Source organism: Megascapheus bottae, chromosome 21 (genome assembly GCF_031878675.1).
Source record: "Megascapheus bottae isolate mThoBot1 chromosome 21, mThoBot2.hap1, whole genome shotgun sequence".
Classification (NCBI taxonomy): Eukaryota; Metazoa; Chordata; class Mammalia; order Rodentia; family Geomyidae; genus Megascapheus; species Megascapheus bottae.
Genome location: NC_143529.1, coordinates 18,703,273 through 18,716,247, shown reverse-complemented (window position 1 = coordinate 18,716,247; position 12,975 = coordinate 18,703,273).

Sequence of the window (12,975 nt, the reverse complement as noted above, 5' to 3'; positions counted from 1 at the left end):
AATGGAGGGGGTTGTACCATTTTCCTTAAAGTGAGAGTCATTTTCCTGTATATTTCTGGATCTCTCAGGGGCTGGGAGGGGGAGTGAGGGAACTTTACATCCATAGCACTCCAAGAACCCTTTTGGAATTACTCTATTAATCAACTGCGGAAGTTATTTTCTAAGTGTAGATATGTAACCTGTTCTTTTAAAGCAAGGTACTTTGACATATGTAGCATAAACTGGTACTGCTGTTAAATGGGTCGATTATTAAACTGAGCAGCTGCGCAAGGGCAGCTAACTTTGAATGCCCATCATACCGGCTGGTGAGCCTCCACGTCATCGTGAGCTTCCGGGGACTGCGCTGCTGCACAGGGAAATTGCATTTCACATGGTTGGACTCATTGCTCATCTCCGTCTCGCACATCATTATAACAAGATCAAATGAAAACGAGATCAACGTACAAGACAATTCATGGCACAGAAAAATAGGTCACATTAAAATCTTTCCTCAGATATTCATCTCATGTGCATATCAAAGAAGTTGACTCAGATCAATTGGGGTGAAACAGGGAGACCGTTGATGGAAAAGGCAAAGTTGTGTTCATTTCCTTATTTTCTTAACTTGTACACAGAAAACAAGCCCTCTCTCCTGTGAAGAATCTTCAAAGGACAGGGGTGCAAAACATACCATGCTGGTAAGCCATCAATGTTTCATTTAAATCCCAGCAATCAAAGTTAGCTGCCTTTTTGAAATAAACAAAAAAAAATACTACTGTATGTTTGAAAATGTGAATAGTATTTTTATAGCTTGTTAAAGACATGGCTAGTTGCATTTGTAAATAAGGATAATGTTGCTTTGGTTTTCTTTTGTGAACATCTTTATTTGGAACATAATTGTCTTTAGGGTTGATTTGTATATACGTAATCAGCTTGTGATTCTCTCTTTCTCTTTGGTTGAAAGTTATCATTTTGACATTATTTGTGATTCTGTGTTTCACTCTATTGTGACTGTGTCCAATCTCCGCACTCGCTTACCCAATAGGATATGCCAGTTGTGTGTGGTGTAATGTAATTTTAGTTTTTTTTCTATTTTATCTATGAAGGATTATGCACTTAACACATACTAACTTTTTTAATGTTAGGTATATTTTTAGTATAATTTCCCTTATTCTTTCTCCTCTAACCTTTTGCCCCGCACTCTTTCCTTCCCCCCATTTCTGCTGTTGAGAATGAGGGAGAAACAGTACTTAAAATTTATATAATTAGGCTTTTCAGTTAGTTCTCCAGAATCCTCTTTTGGCTTTTGGGGAAAAAAAATGTATCCTACAAGGCGATTATAGAAGGTGAACTGCTTCACCTCATTCCATACTGATCATCCCAGATGAACTATTTGAAAACTGTTCTGCCTTTTTGTTACATGAACCTGTCAGAAATATATTTTTAATTTAATATAAATGAAATTCAATAAAATATGAAACAAATGTTGTCTTTAGTGTCAGATTTATTGGCAGAGAGAAGGTTTGATCTAGATTTAATAACCTGAAGATATGGAGGTGGGATTATTTTTTAATACAAATGTATGCCTCTCACTCATTATCTCCAAGAACTCTTTTGTTGTCTGGGCTGTGATTCACTTCGCATGTTTCCACTATCCAAGGCAGGTACCCACTTGTGTGGGCTAATCTACAGGCTATATTTAATTAATGGGTTGGTTGAAATACATATGTGGAATATATATGTATATAAATATACAAGTTGTAGACTGACTCCACATAAAAATTATTGTCTTCACTTTCTGTCCATGTTGCAGTTCACAAAACTGGTTCCTGATAAATATGTGTTATAAAATAAATCAAATGTTGGTATTATGCCTGCAGTTAAATAAGGAACCTAAAAAATAGTATTAAAAAATCAACTAACAACCGAAGCCTATAGACTTGTTACAGAGTGGTTTTAGAGACACTGGTAACATGGGAAAAGAATATCTTCTCTCACCAAAATTTTATTGTAACTTTTAGCTCATAGTTAATCCTTTATACCTCCAACATTTCAGTAAACATTCCACCAACATCTTAAAAGAACTCTATATTAACTTAATTGATTGACCATGATTTTAACTGAATCAATGAACAAGAACGTAAAAGAAGGTTCTACATCATATATTGTTAGTAATATTAAACTTATCCAGCGGTAGGATTTTAAATACCTTTCCTTGACTAACTCCTACTGCTACTTGCTACTGAATCTGTGCACAGAGTCATCTCTTGGATGTCTTGTGCCTTCTGTCTGTAGTGCTGTTGTCCTTGTCATTTCATAGTGATTAGGGTGAAGTGCACCAGGGCCCTCGGTATTGAAGGTGTAGAGGTGTAGACTGAGGAAAGGGGACAAACAACTTGCGTTCTTAGCACTTCAAGATACAAGTGAAATTCCCAGCAGAGTCATTTTAGTTTACAGCAGTTGTATTACTTAGCAATCACTCCTTATAGATTATATATATATATGTATATATATATATATATGCTCTGCCTATATTGGCTTTTCTGAATTAGCCATGCCCTTTCAAGATTAATGTTATTAGGATTCTCTTAGGCATCTATACAAGAACAATTAAAATAACAAGCATTAAGTCATGCAATTATTAATAAATTGTGTCAGCCTTAAAGCTGCATTTGCTGGGCTGGGAGTTTGGCCTAGTGGTAGAGTGCTTGTCTAGCATGCACAAAGACCCAGATTCGATTCCTTGGTAGCACATATATAGAAAACTCTGGAAGTGGTACTGTGACTCAAGTGGTAGAGCGCTAGCCTTGAGAAAGCCCAAGAACAATGCCCAGGCCCTGAGCTCAAGCTCCAGGACTGGGGAAAAAAAAAACTGCATTTGTTGACTTCTTGTCTTTTTTATATATACAATTGTCTATTTCTCTCTTTCTCCTCTATCAAAAAAGAACCTCATTCTAATAAGAGCACTTATTCCTATGGTCTTCATTAATCCCCTTTCATCTGCCTTTCTGATTCATCTACTCAGTACCATCTCAAACCACCTGGGAGAAACTGATCTATCACATTATTTTCATAATCAAGAAATAAATGCAACATAATGACAAGCAAAAAAATTAAAACATGACACATGGTTGTGTCTACTGTGTTATGTATGCCATCTCAGTTCCTGAAAGGTAAACATGAAGTTAAAACAACAACAGTTCAAGGTTAGTCTGGGCAAAAAGTTACTGAGACCCTCATCTCAGTAAATAAACTGTCTAGAGGTATAATTCCAGCTAACAGGGATGCCTAGGTAGGAAGGATCAAGGTATGAGGTGTCAGGTAAAAATATAATCTATCCAATAATTATTTATTTATTTATTTATTGCCAGTCCTGGGCTTGAGCTCAGGGCCTGAGCACTGTCCTTGGACTTTCTCAAGGCTAGAGCTCTACAACTTGAGCCTCAGCACCATTTCTGGCTTTTTTCTACGTATGTGGTACGGAGGAATCGAACCCGGGTCTTCATACATGCTAGGCAAGCACTTTAACCACTAGGCCAAACTCCCAGCCCTATCCAATAATTTTTTTAAAAATCTAAAAGGAACCTGGGATATGGACCAAGTGGTAGAGTACCTACCTATCAAGTATGAGTCTCTGTGATCAAATTCCAGTACCACCATCAACAAAAGCAAAACAATAACAACAACAACAAAATCCTGACCATGTAAACAACCTACTGATTGAGTAGTAAATTATAAACACATTTGGTAAGGTTACTTTTATCACATTCCATATTTCAGAAAACATGACATATAATAAAACTTCCCTCTAGCAATGTTAGTACATCCACATACAGGTGAGAGCTCACGTAAAGTATCTAATGCATAAGTAAATGGATGTATTTTCTAGGATTCAATACATGGTAAGTGAAACAGCATAGGATCTGATCCTTTTCCGATGATAAATCTTCATTTTAAATAATGAAAACAAGGAGGAAATCATAGGGAAACTGTAAGGGATGTTGGAAGTTGAGGACTAAATTAAACATCAAAATTCAGTTTCTCACTACCCTCTTCTGCTTTAAACTCTGAGATCCTGAATTCAGAATTGTTTAAAAGTTCTCTGTATTAATTGCACATGTGTAATTATGGAAGGGACTGGTACATATACACATGCAGTCTGTGTAAACAATGTAAATGGATGTGCACACGTGCACATGCCTATGTGCTATTACTGGGGTTATACTCAAGGCCAGGATACTGTCACTTAGCTCTCTAACTCAAAAGTGGCATTCTATTACTTGAACCATAGCTCTACTTCCAGCTTTTCTATAGTTAACTGGAGATTCTAATCTCATGGGCTTTCCTGCTGGACTGGCAGCATCTTCAGTGACTAGAATTACTGACGTGAACCACTAGCATCTGTTGTAAGAACATGCTCTATGAAGTCTTATAAGTGTATTTATATATACTGAGCAACTTCATGCAAGCATTTCTATTTTGAAGCTTGTTCACCACAAGCCCGAAGATATATATCATACTGCAGGTTATACTCATAAAATGATATGCTGAGCAGGTGTGTAGTTAGCTAATTGTATTTCACTCCATGGTATGATCAAGCAGTATGATAAGCCCTGGGGAACAAAGCCACTTGACAACCATTTTAAGATTAGAAACAGAAGACTGTCACCCAGACAGCAATTTTAAAGCTATAAACAGAACAATTCACCACAAGATAGCAATCAGGAGACTGTAAACCAAATGGTTCACAGGAGACACTTGGATATTGGCATACAGTACCTGTTCCTGCAAGTCATCCTTAGGTTTTTCAAATCAAAACCCTTATCTTAATATCAATTTGGCCTATTTTCCCTCCCTTATCTTTCCAAGTACAGACTCCCCCAAAATAATATAAGCAAAGATTTATGCCTCTTTGCTAAACAGCAAGAGAAAGTTTCCAAGTATTGAAGGCATATGCCTTAGCTGTTACTTCCTTAGAGTGAGAGGTATATACACAGATTAAAAATATGCCAAAGATTAAATTTTAATATCTAATTTGAGTTATCCTAGAAATCATCTTCTAGCTACTCAGGGACTTGGGAAATCATCCTGCCATTATTTAGTTATGCTTGGGTACATTTCCAGTTACCACCAGGAAAACATCAAAATAATAACCAAAATTGATTGGATACTTTTCATCAATATTAAGGGGTTTGCATGTGGGGTTTCATTTCACGTTTACTATCATCTTACTGATTATGAAGAGAGTTAAATTGTGGCAAGATTAAAAACATGACCAGAGCCACATAAAAAGTTAGGACACACACACACACACACACACACACACACATTTGTGCGCCAGTCCTAGGGCTTAAACTCAGGGATTGAGTACTATCCTAAAGATTTTTAACTCAAGGCTAGCATTCTACCACTTGAGCAACCCCTCTACTTTTATTATTTTGGTAGTTAGTTGAAGATAAGGTTCTCATGGACTTTCTAGCCTCGGCTGACTTCGAACTTCAGTTCTCAGATCTCAGTTTCCTAAATAGCTAGGATTACATGCTATGGTCTCAAGTTATTATAAAATAATAATATAATCATATGGTTCTCACACATTTAAATTTAGATAATAATTTTCTATTTTTCTGTAACAATGCTTAGAATCTTCCCTACACTTGCAGATTATCTAGGAGCTAAAACATAAACTAATCAATTAGGATTTTTCATGTTTGGTTGACCGAGGACTTTTCCTACATTAGGGAAGATGCGAATAACTTTAGCACAACACACGGGCATACATAAATCTAGTGGGTAGTTCCACAGCTAAGAGTAAAATGTTTCATGACCACTGAAGCATCATACCCAAAGACAAATACATAAAACAACTCTGAGAGGTTCAAGAAATGATGAATAATGTAAAACTTGTTTTCTCAGAGGAAATGCTGAAGTGGGGAGGGGAGATGCAGAGCCAGAGACAAATGCTAAGGAGAGATTTACCAACTCCTCAGGTAGAAGAAACTTTCACAGAGTGACCATGAGCATTAGTGACATTGCCTCCTAAATAACTCCCACGAATCAATTGACATCAAAGGATTAAAAGATGGCCGGGAGTTTGGCCTAGTGGTTAAAGTGCTTGCCTAGCATACATGAAGACCTGGGTTCGATTCCTCGATACCACATATAGAAAAAAAAGCTGGAAGTGGTGCTGAGGCTCAAGTGGTAGAGCTCTAGCCTTGAGAAAGTCCAAGGACAGTGGTCAGGCCCTGAGCTCAAGCCCAGGACTGGCAAAAAAAAAAAGGATCGAAAGAACTGAAACAACCACTACCAACAAGGACACCTTGCTCTTTGCATTGCTTTCCTCTGGAGCCACCATGTTCACAATCTCTTGCCCCTCACTAGCAATATCTCCCATAAGCAGTATGGAAATCTCATTCACCATTATATATATTATTTTCTGGCTCCAAAGGCACGGTCACAATCCCTGGGGGAACAAAACCTTTGAAGTGAACCTTTCAGATTCCCTTGTTCAGCAAGATTGCTAAATAGATGAATTACATACAAATACCAAATGTCATCTTGGAAGGGAGCATAAATGGCAACAAGTACTGTTTTACCCAGGAGGTGAGGGACAGATGGAGTGTTTCTGTGGGGTGGAAGGAGAGGGGTCTGACTACCACCCTTGATTTCTGATTCACAAGAGGGACTCACAAAACTCCACAACACATTGTATTTACAACAATGATATGTAACAGCAAAAGGAGCAACAGGAAATAGAAATGCATTATGTAAAATTATGTGAAGCACATGAGTAATTTAAATCCTAAAATTATGTAAGATGTACTACTCTTTTCAGCTGGGAGAAGAAGATGCATGCAAAGTGCCGTGGCCCAATGAAGCCTGCTCAAGTCTCCAGATCCAAATTTTTTGTTTTTCCAGTCCTGGAGCTTGAACTCAGGGCCTGGGCACTGTCCTTGGGCTCTCAAGGCTAGCATTTTACCTCTTGAGCCACAGCACCACTTCTGGCTTTTCCTGAGTATGTGGTACAGAGGAATTGAACCTAGGGCTAGGCAAACACTCTACTGCTAGGCCCGCTCCCAATCCCCAAAACCAACATTTCTATGGAGGATTCATGCTGTAGCTGCATCCTGCTATGCACTCAACCAGTCTATAAAAATCAGGGTCCCAGCATTAAACCAAGGAACATCATCCATCTCAATGTTTAGGAAATTAATCCATACAAGTTAGTACAGTATGCCTCATTGTTTCAGGTATGCTTAACAATATCCTTAGTTAGTAACAAAAAGAGCATTCCGAGCTGGGCAATGAGAGGTTCACACCTGTAATCCTAACTATTCAGGAGACTGGGCTGGGAGGATTATGGATCGAAGCCATCAAGGATAGGAAAGACTGTGAGACTCGTATCTCTAATTAATAAGCAAAAAGATGGAACTGGAGCTTTGCCTCAAGGGGTAGACTACCAGCCTCGAGCAAACAGGCTGAGGGTCAGTACTAGTACAAGCCCCAGTACTAAAAGAAAAAAAATAATAAACAAACAACAGCAACAACAAAAACAGGCTGAAGGCCACATACCTGAATATGAGCCAAGGGTCCATGCCTTCAGTAGACATACTAGGATTCCAGGATTGAAAAAAACTCAAATCTAGTAGGGGATCTAGTTCAGTGATCAACTAACACCATATCCAACTGAAGCCCTGAGGAAGGAAGCAATGAGAACAATTTCACGATTTTCTAAATCTAGTATTTAAAAAAAAATATTTCCCCTGCTGTTTGAGGATAGCAAGCTGCAGAAAAATCTCTATCAGGTACATCTCTGCCTTTTTAAAATGCACAGGTAAAGGCCAGGAGGCTGATTTTGCATTAAGAGAGGAGGAACTTGCCAAATGACCCTTTCTATTCCCAAGTAGCGATAACTAGGAAAATCAGCAGATGCAGCACAAACTTTAGTTATTAGAGAAAATGAGAAATTGCAATCAGAGTATAGAAATCAAAATAATGATTAAGTGATATCATGCCATATGGCGATCCTTAACTCAGAGTACATTGTAATTGCCAGATCATGTGCAATTATATGTGATAATCATAATGTCTAATATTTGTCTCTCAAAACACATCACAAAGCCAGAGGCCAGTGACTCACATGTAGGTATTTTGGAGGCTGAGAATGGGATCACAGATAAATCCAGCCCCAGGCAAGAAAATCCATGAGATTGCTCTCCCATAAACTGTGCGAAGAAAGCCAGAAGTGGCTCTGTGGTTCAGGTGGTAGAATCTTAGCCTTCAGTACAAAGAAGCTGAGGAACAGCAACCAGGCCCTCAATTAAAGCCCCAGAACTGGCAAGGAAAAAAAATAGAAAAGAAAAAAAAAAGAATTTTAAAAAACAAACAAACATCACAAACATTATCCATTATCCATGTCCATACATAACCCTTTAGAGTTTGTTTTCAGTAGTACAAAATTCTCCCATTATATTATTATAATTTTCAGCCACATTTTAAAACACAGAACATTTATGCTTCTCTGGCACCTTGTATTGCATCTCCCTAGGATAAATTCCTAGAAGTAGATTTACTAAGGGATATTTCATTTGCTTCAAATTTTCCATGTTGATTTAGAAGGTCTTAAGGAAAAGAGTCATGGAGAGAAACCCATGGGGAGCCAGTTTTTACAGAATTGTTCTCAGAATTCTGGGTCATGCTATTAAGAAGGAAGTCTGAGCCTCCTCCTCACTGAACCACTGCTTGCATTTCCAAGGATAGCTGAAGGACTTCTTTACAAAAGCCAGTTTTCCATCCTCACTTGATGGCACTGATGTGAGTTTTTATTTTGTCTGTAGAACAGTAAGGAACAAGGAAAAGATTTTGGGGCAGAGCAAAGTAGAAAGCTTATCTGAGAGTCGAGACCAAGATACAGTTCTATGTAAAGGTACTCCTCAGCTCAGGATGCTGGAGTTGGGCCACAAATGAATCAATATAAACGTCTTTGGGTCTCATGACTTCCTCTCAACCATAAAAAGTAGCTCTAGGTATGCATCAAACCATATCTTCCTTTTGTATATAGTTAAATCATCTAATTTCCCAAGTCTGTGTGTGTGTGTGTGTGTGTGTGTGTGTGTGTGTGTGTGTGTGTGTGTGTGTGTGTCTGTGTGTCTGTGTGTCTGTGTCTGTGTGTCTGTGTGCATACAGGTGCCCACACGCCGGTATTGGGGCTTAAACTCAAAACTGAATGTTGTCCCTTAGCTTTTCTACTCAAGGCTGGTACACTACTACTTGAATCACAGCTCCATTTATGGCTTTTTGGTGGTTAACTGAAGATAAGAGGGTCAAGGACTTTTCTGCTAGAGCTATCTTCAAACTGCACTTCTCAGGAAGCTGAGGACAAGTTAGGGCCTCCTGTAGATAGCTTCTCTGTTTTTTGAATGAAAGTGACAAAGTCTTGGCTGCTTCTAGAAGCTGGAAAACATAGCAGATCACATTTATTTTCCTATTTTAAGAAAGCATGGGGATTTCAGAAGTGTGACAAATGACTAACTACACTTTAAGGTCCTTACATTACGTATTTAGGAAATACAATTGTATAGGGGGCTAAGGGTTTATCTCAGAGGAAGAGTATGTTTCAAATGTAGGAGACCCTGGGTTCAACTCCAAAACCATCAACAAACCGTCCTTGAGAGGATAAAAGAAAAAGTATAAAATTTAGCATCTTAGTTTAAAGCAAAGCATGGTGGTAAAGTCTATAATCTCAGCTGCTTGGCAGGTGGAAATACCAGGATCAAACTTTGAGGCCAGCAAGGGTGAAGTCAGCATGAGAAGGTATCTTAAAATTAAACCCAAAGCAAAAGTATCAGAGGTTTGATTCATGTAAACTTGCCTAATAAGTTTAAAACTGAATTTAACTTCCTAGATTCCCCACCCCCGCCCATGACTTAAGAGTTTTTCTGAAACGTTTGTCTTTAATGATACATCAAAAAGACTGTTATTTTGTATAAGGTACTATGATTAGGGCTGAGGAATTAGCTCAGTGCTAGAAAGAGTGCTTTGTATGTGCAAAGTCCTGGGTGGATTAATTCCCCAGTACCAAAAGAAAAGAGAAAACAAAACAGAACCGAATGAAAGGAGAAAAGGAACTAGACATATTATGTCAGTATCTCCTTTTTTTCTGGTAACTAAAAGTGTTTATTGGTTAGAGCTCTTCAAATAAGAAGTATTGTGACAGAAAATGAAATCCACATAAAATATTTTACAATTATAAATATAAGAATAGTAGGACGATCATAATATATACTTATAAAATAATAATGTATGTTACAACTACCAATAAGGTCTTGCTAGTCAGTTGAAATCAGTTAGAATTGAACTTAACAGACTTTCAATTATGAGAAAAACATATGTTGAAGAAACATAGTGAAATTCTTCAGAGAGAGAGAGAGAGAGACTGAAGACTGAGAGAGAGACAGAGATGGAGAGAGGGGAGGAGGGAAAAAGGGGAAAAGAGAGAGGGGGAGGGCAAGAGGGCAAAAGAAAAGAAGGAAGAGAGGGAAAGAAGAAAAGAAAAAAAGAAAGCAAAAGAAAGGAAGAAGCTAAAGATTTTTCTGTCCAAAGACGGAAATGTAGAGTAGCAGCTCTAATAATCTGCTTATCTACATACAGTGTTAACAGGACAGTCTGTACAATGGCTTTTATACTTTATATAACCTCTTATTTCCCTAGTCAAGTTAGGAAAAGAGGAAAGTATCTTTTAACTGCAAGGTTGTTTTACAGGTGAAAGCCCTGGCTATTTCATGCTTTTTTGTAAGTGGTTCAGACGGTAGTAATTTTTTTTCATTTACTTTCCTCCTGGGGCATTAGCTATACAGATAAAAATCTAAAAGATTTCTAGGCAAATTCCCCATCTTCTTAATGCTATGAATCTTGCCAAGTCAAATGCCTTAAGTCTAAATGCTTGAACACCTCAAATCAAAGTCTCTCTATAAATGTGTAGGGTGTGGACGCAGGTGAACATTTTATATTTAGTAAGAAAAAGTAAAGGTCATTTGGCTCTTCCAGGCATATTTTTAAATATTCCAATTTCCCCTGGTGCCATCTATTTGTTTTTTCTTGAGTAACCTCGATATTTTACATTCACTATCCGGGAAAGGTCATTCTCTAGATTTTAATTCTCTTAACTGGAAACGTCCATCTCTCTCAATGTTTATTTGGAATATAAAACTTGTTAACTTGTATGTGTTCTATGTCAGAAATAGATGTAGATGAACATAGGTGTGAATTGTATGTTGAAGGGAATTTATGCCTGCCTTTGCATACTTTTACATTTATTTCCTGTTCAACGCTGGTTTTAGAAATGTTGGTCTTTCTGGTACTGAGCATTGAAATTTTAGGTAAATACACAAGATGGAACCTCTACTAGTTTCATATCATATCCTTCGGGAATGAGGGAAAACAACCAGTGAAAACATTTTATGTCTTAAAGTATGTCTATCATATGATTAGGACCTTGAAAATACCTTTCCATAGCTACTTTTGCTTTGTTTTTTAACTTATTTTTACAAAATAGTTCATTGAAAATATCCCTTTGGAATACACACAAAGGTACGGAGAACACAGAACATACTTAGTAATGATGGTAATTTGATATGACTGCTTTCCGTTCTGTTGGTTTTGTGTTAGGATTTATGACTATGCAGTGCAGGTTTGTTGACAGCACACTTTTCTTTGATCATGACCTCCAGAGCACTGGGATTCCAACTAGAAGTCATCATGCGAAGCCCATGTACATGTTTTTTTTCTATTTTTGCTGCCTCTCTCTGCCTGACTTTTGTCTGTTAAGGTACAGTTTAGGAGCCACTTTCATTGGGAAACATTTTCTCTCCTTTCCCTTTGAGCTGCAGCAGATTCTTTGTAATGAAAGCCCAGAGTTTCTAAAATTTATCTATCTTCTCTATGTTTATTTTCTTGTCTGACTCCCTGGAGACTCTTGGGATAGACATTTTTATCATTGATTTCCCATCTTCCTATACTTTAAGTGTATGATGTGTTTGTGTATGAAAGTAGAAAATATCAGAGGTGATTCTGTTAAAGTAAAAACACTATGTATTTCTTTTTATCTCCTTTTATCTCCTAGCTAAATATGTTAAAGAGAAGTATAGTTTGGATGAAAATAGATCAGTTTTTCCATAGCCCTATCTATCTAGATCTCAGCTAATTCACAATAAATGTTTATTTAAAGAAATTAGTGAGAGGTTTTATATGTCCAAAGTAAGGATGAATAAGACCTTGTATTATAAAATACAGAATTAGAATATTGCAGTTATGCTGGAAATGTCTTTCTTAACCCCATCATACTGCATCTCACCTTATTCTCTATCTATTGTAATTCCAAACCCTCACCTAGGCTGGCTGAACTACTAGAGTGGACACCTACCAAGAATGCAGCCATCCAGAATCTGGCCACCAGCCTGACCATGCCTGACTGACAAGCTTGCTTGAAAGGCCTTCTGTGTGTCACAAAGTGACAGGTGATCTAGTCAGAGGCTCTTCTGGGAATTTTGTGAACCCTCCAGGGATTGAGTAAGCAAGTCAGTGCAGGGAGGGAACTACACTGAGTACTCAGTATGGCAGACTCCAGGGCAAAGGATTGTTACCTTGGATAATTAGAGCTGTTGTGCACTGGCTACAGACTGAACACTCAGAATGCTTGACTAGATTGTTTTACTATGGAGCCTAATTCCAAATGCTGCTTTTCTAATTATTATTATCTTCCAAGTCCTTTCATAGAATTTCCTGTCAATTGTAACAACCAAGGCCACTTGGTTCTTTGCATTGGCAAAACACCTAACAAATATTTGCTTTGGCGTGCATAGTCCACAAGACCAGAGATTTTTATTCCTTTAATTTCCCAGCCTAGATCAGTAATGGAATGTAGAAGGCAGAAGCATTAGACTAAAGTATTTATTTTTTCCAATGAATATATAATACTTTAATTTGGACAAATTTCTGTAA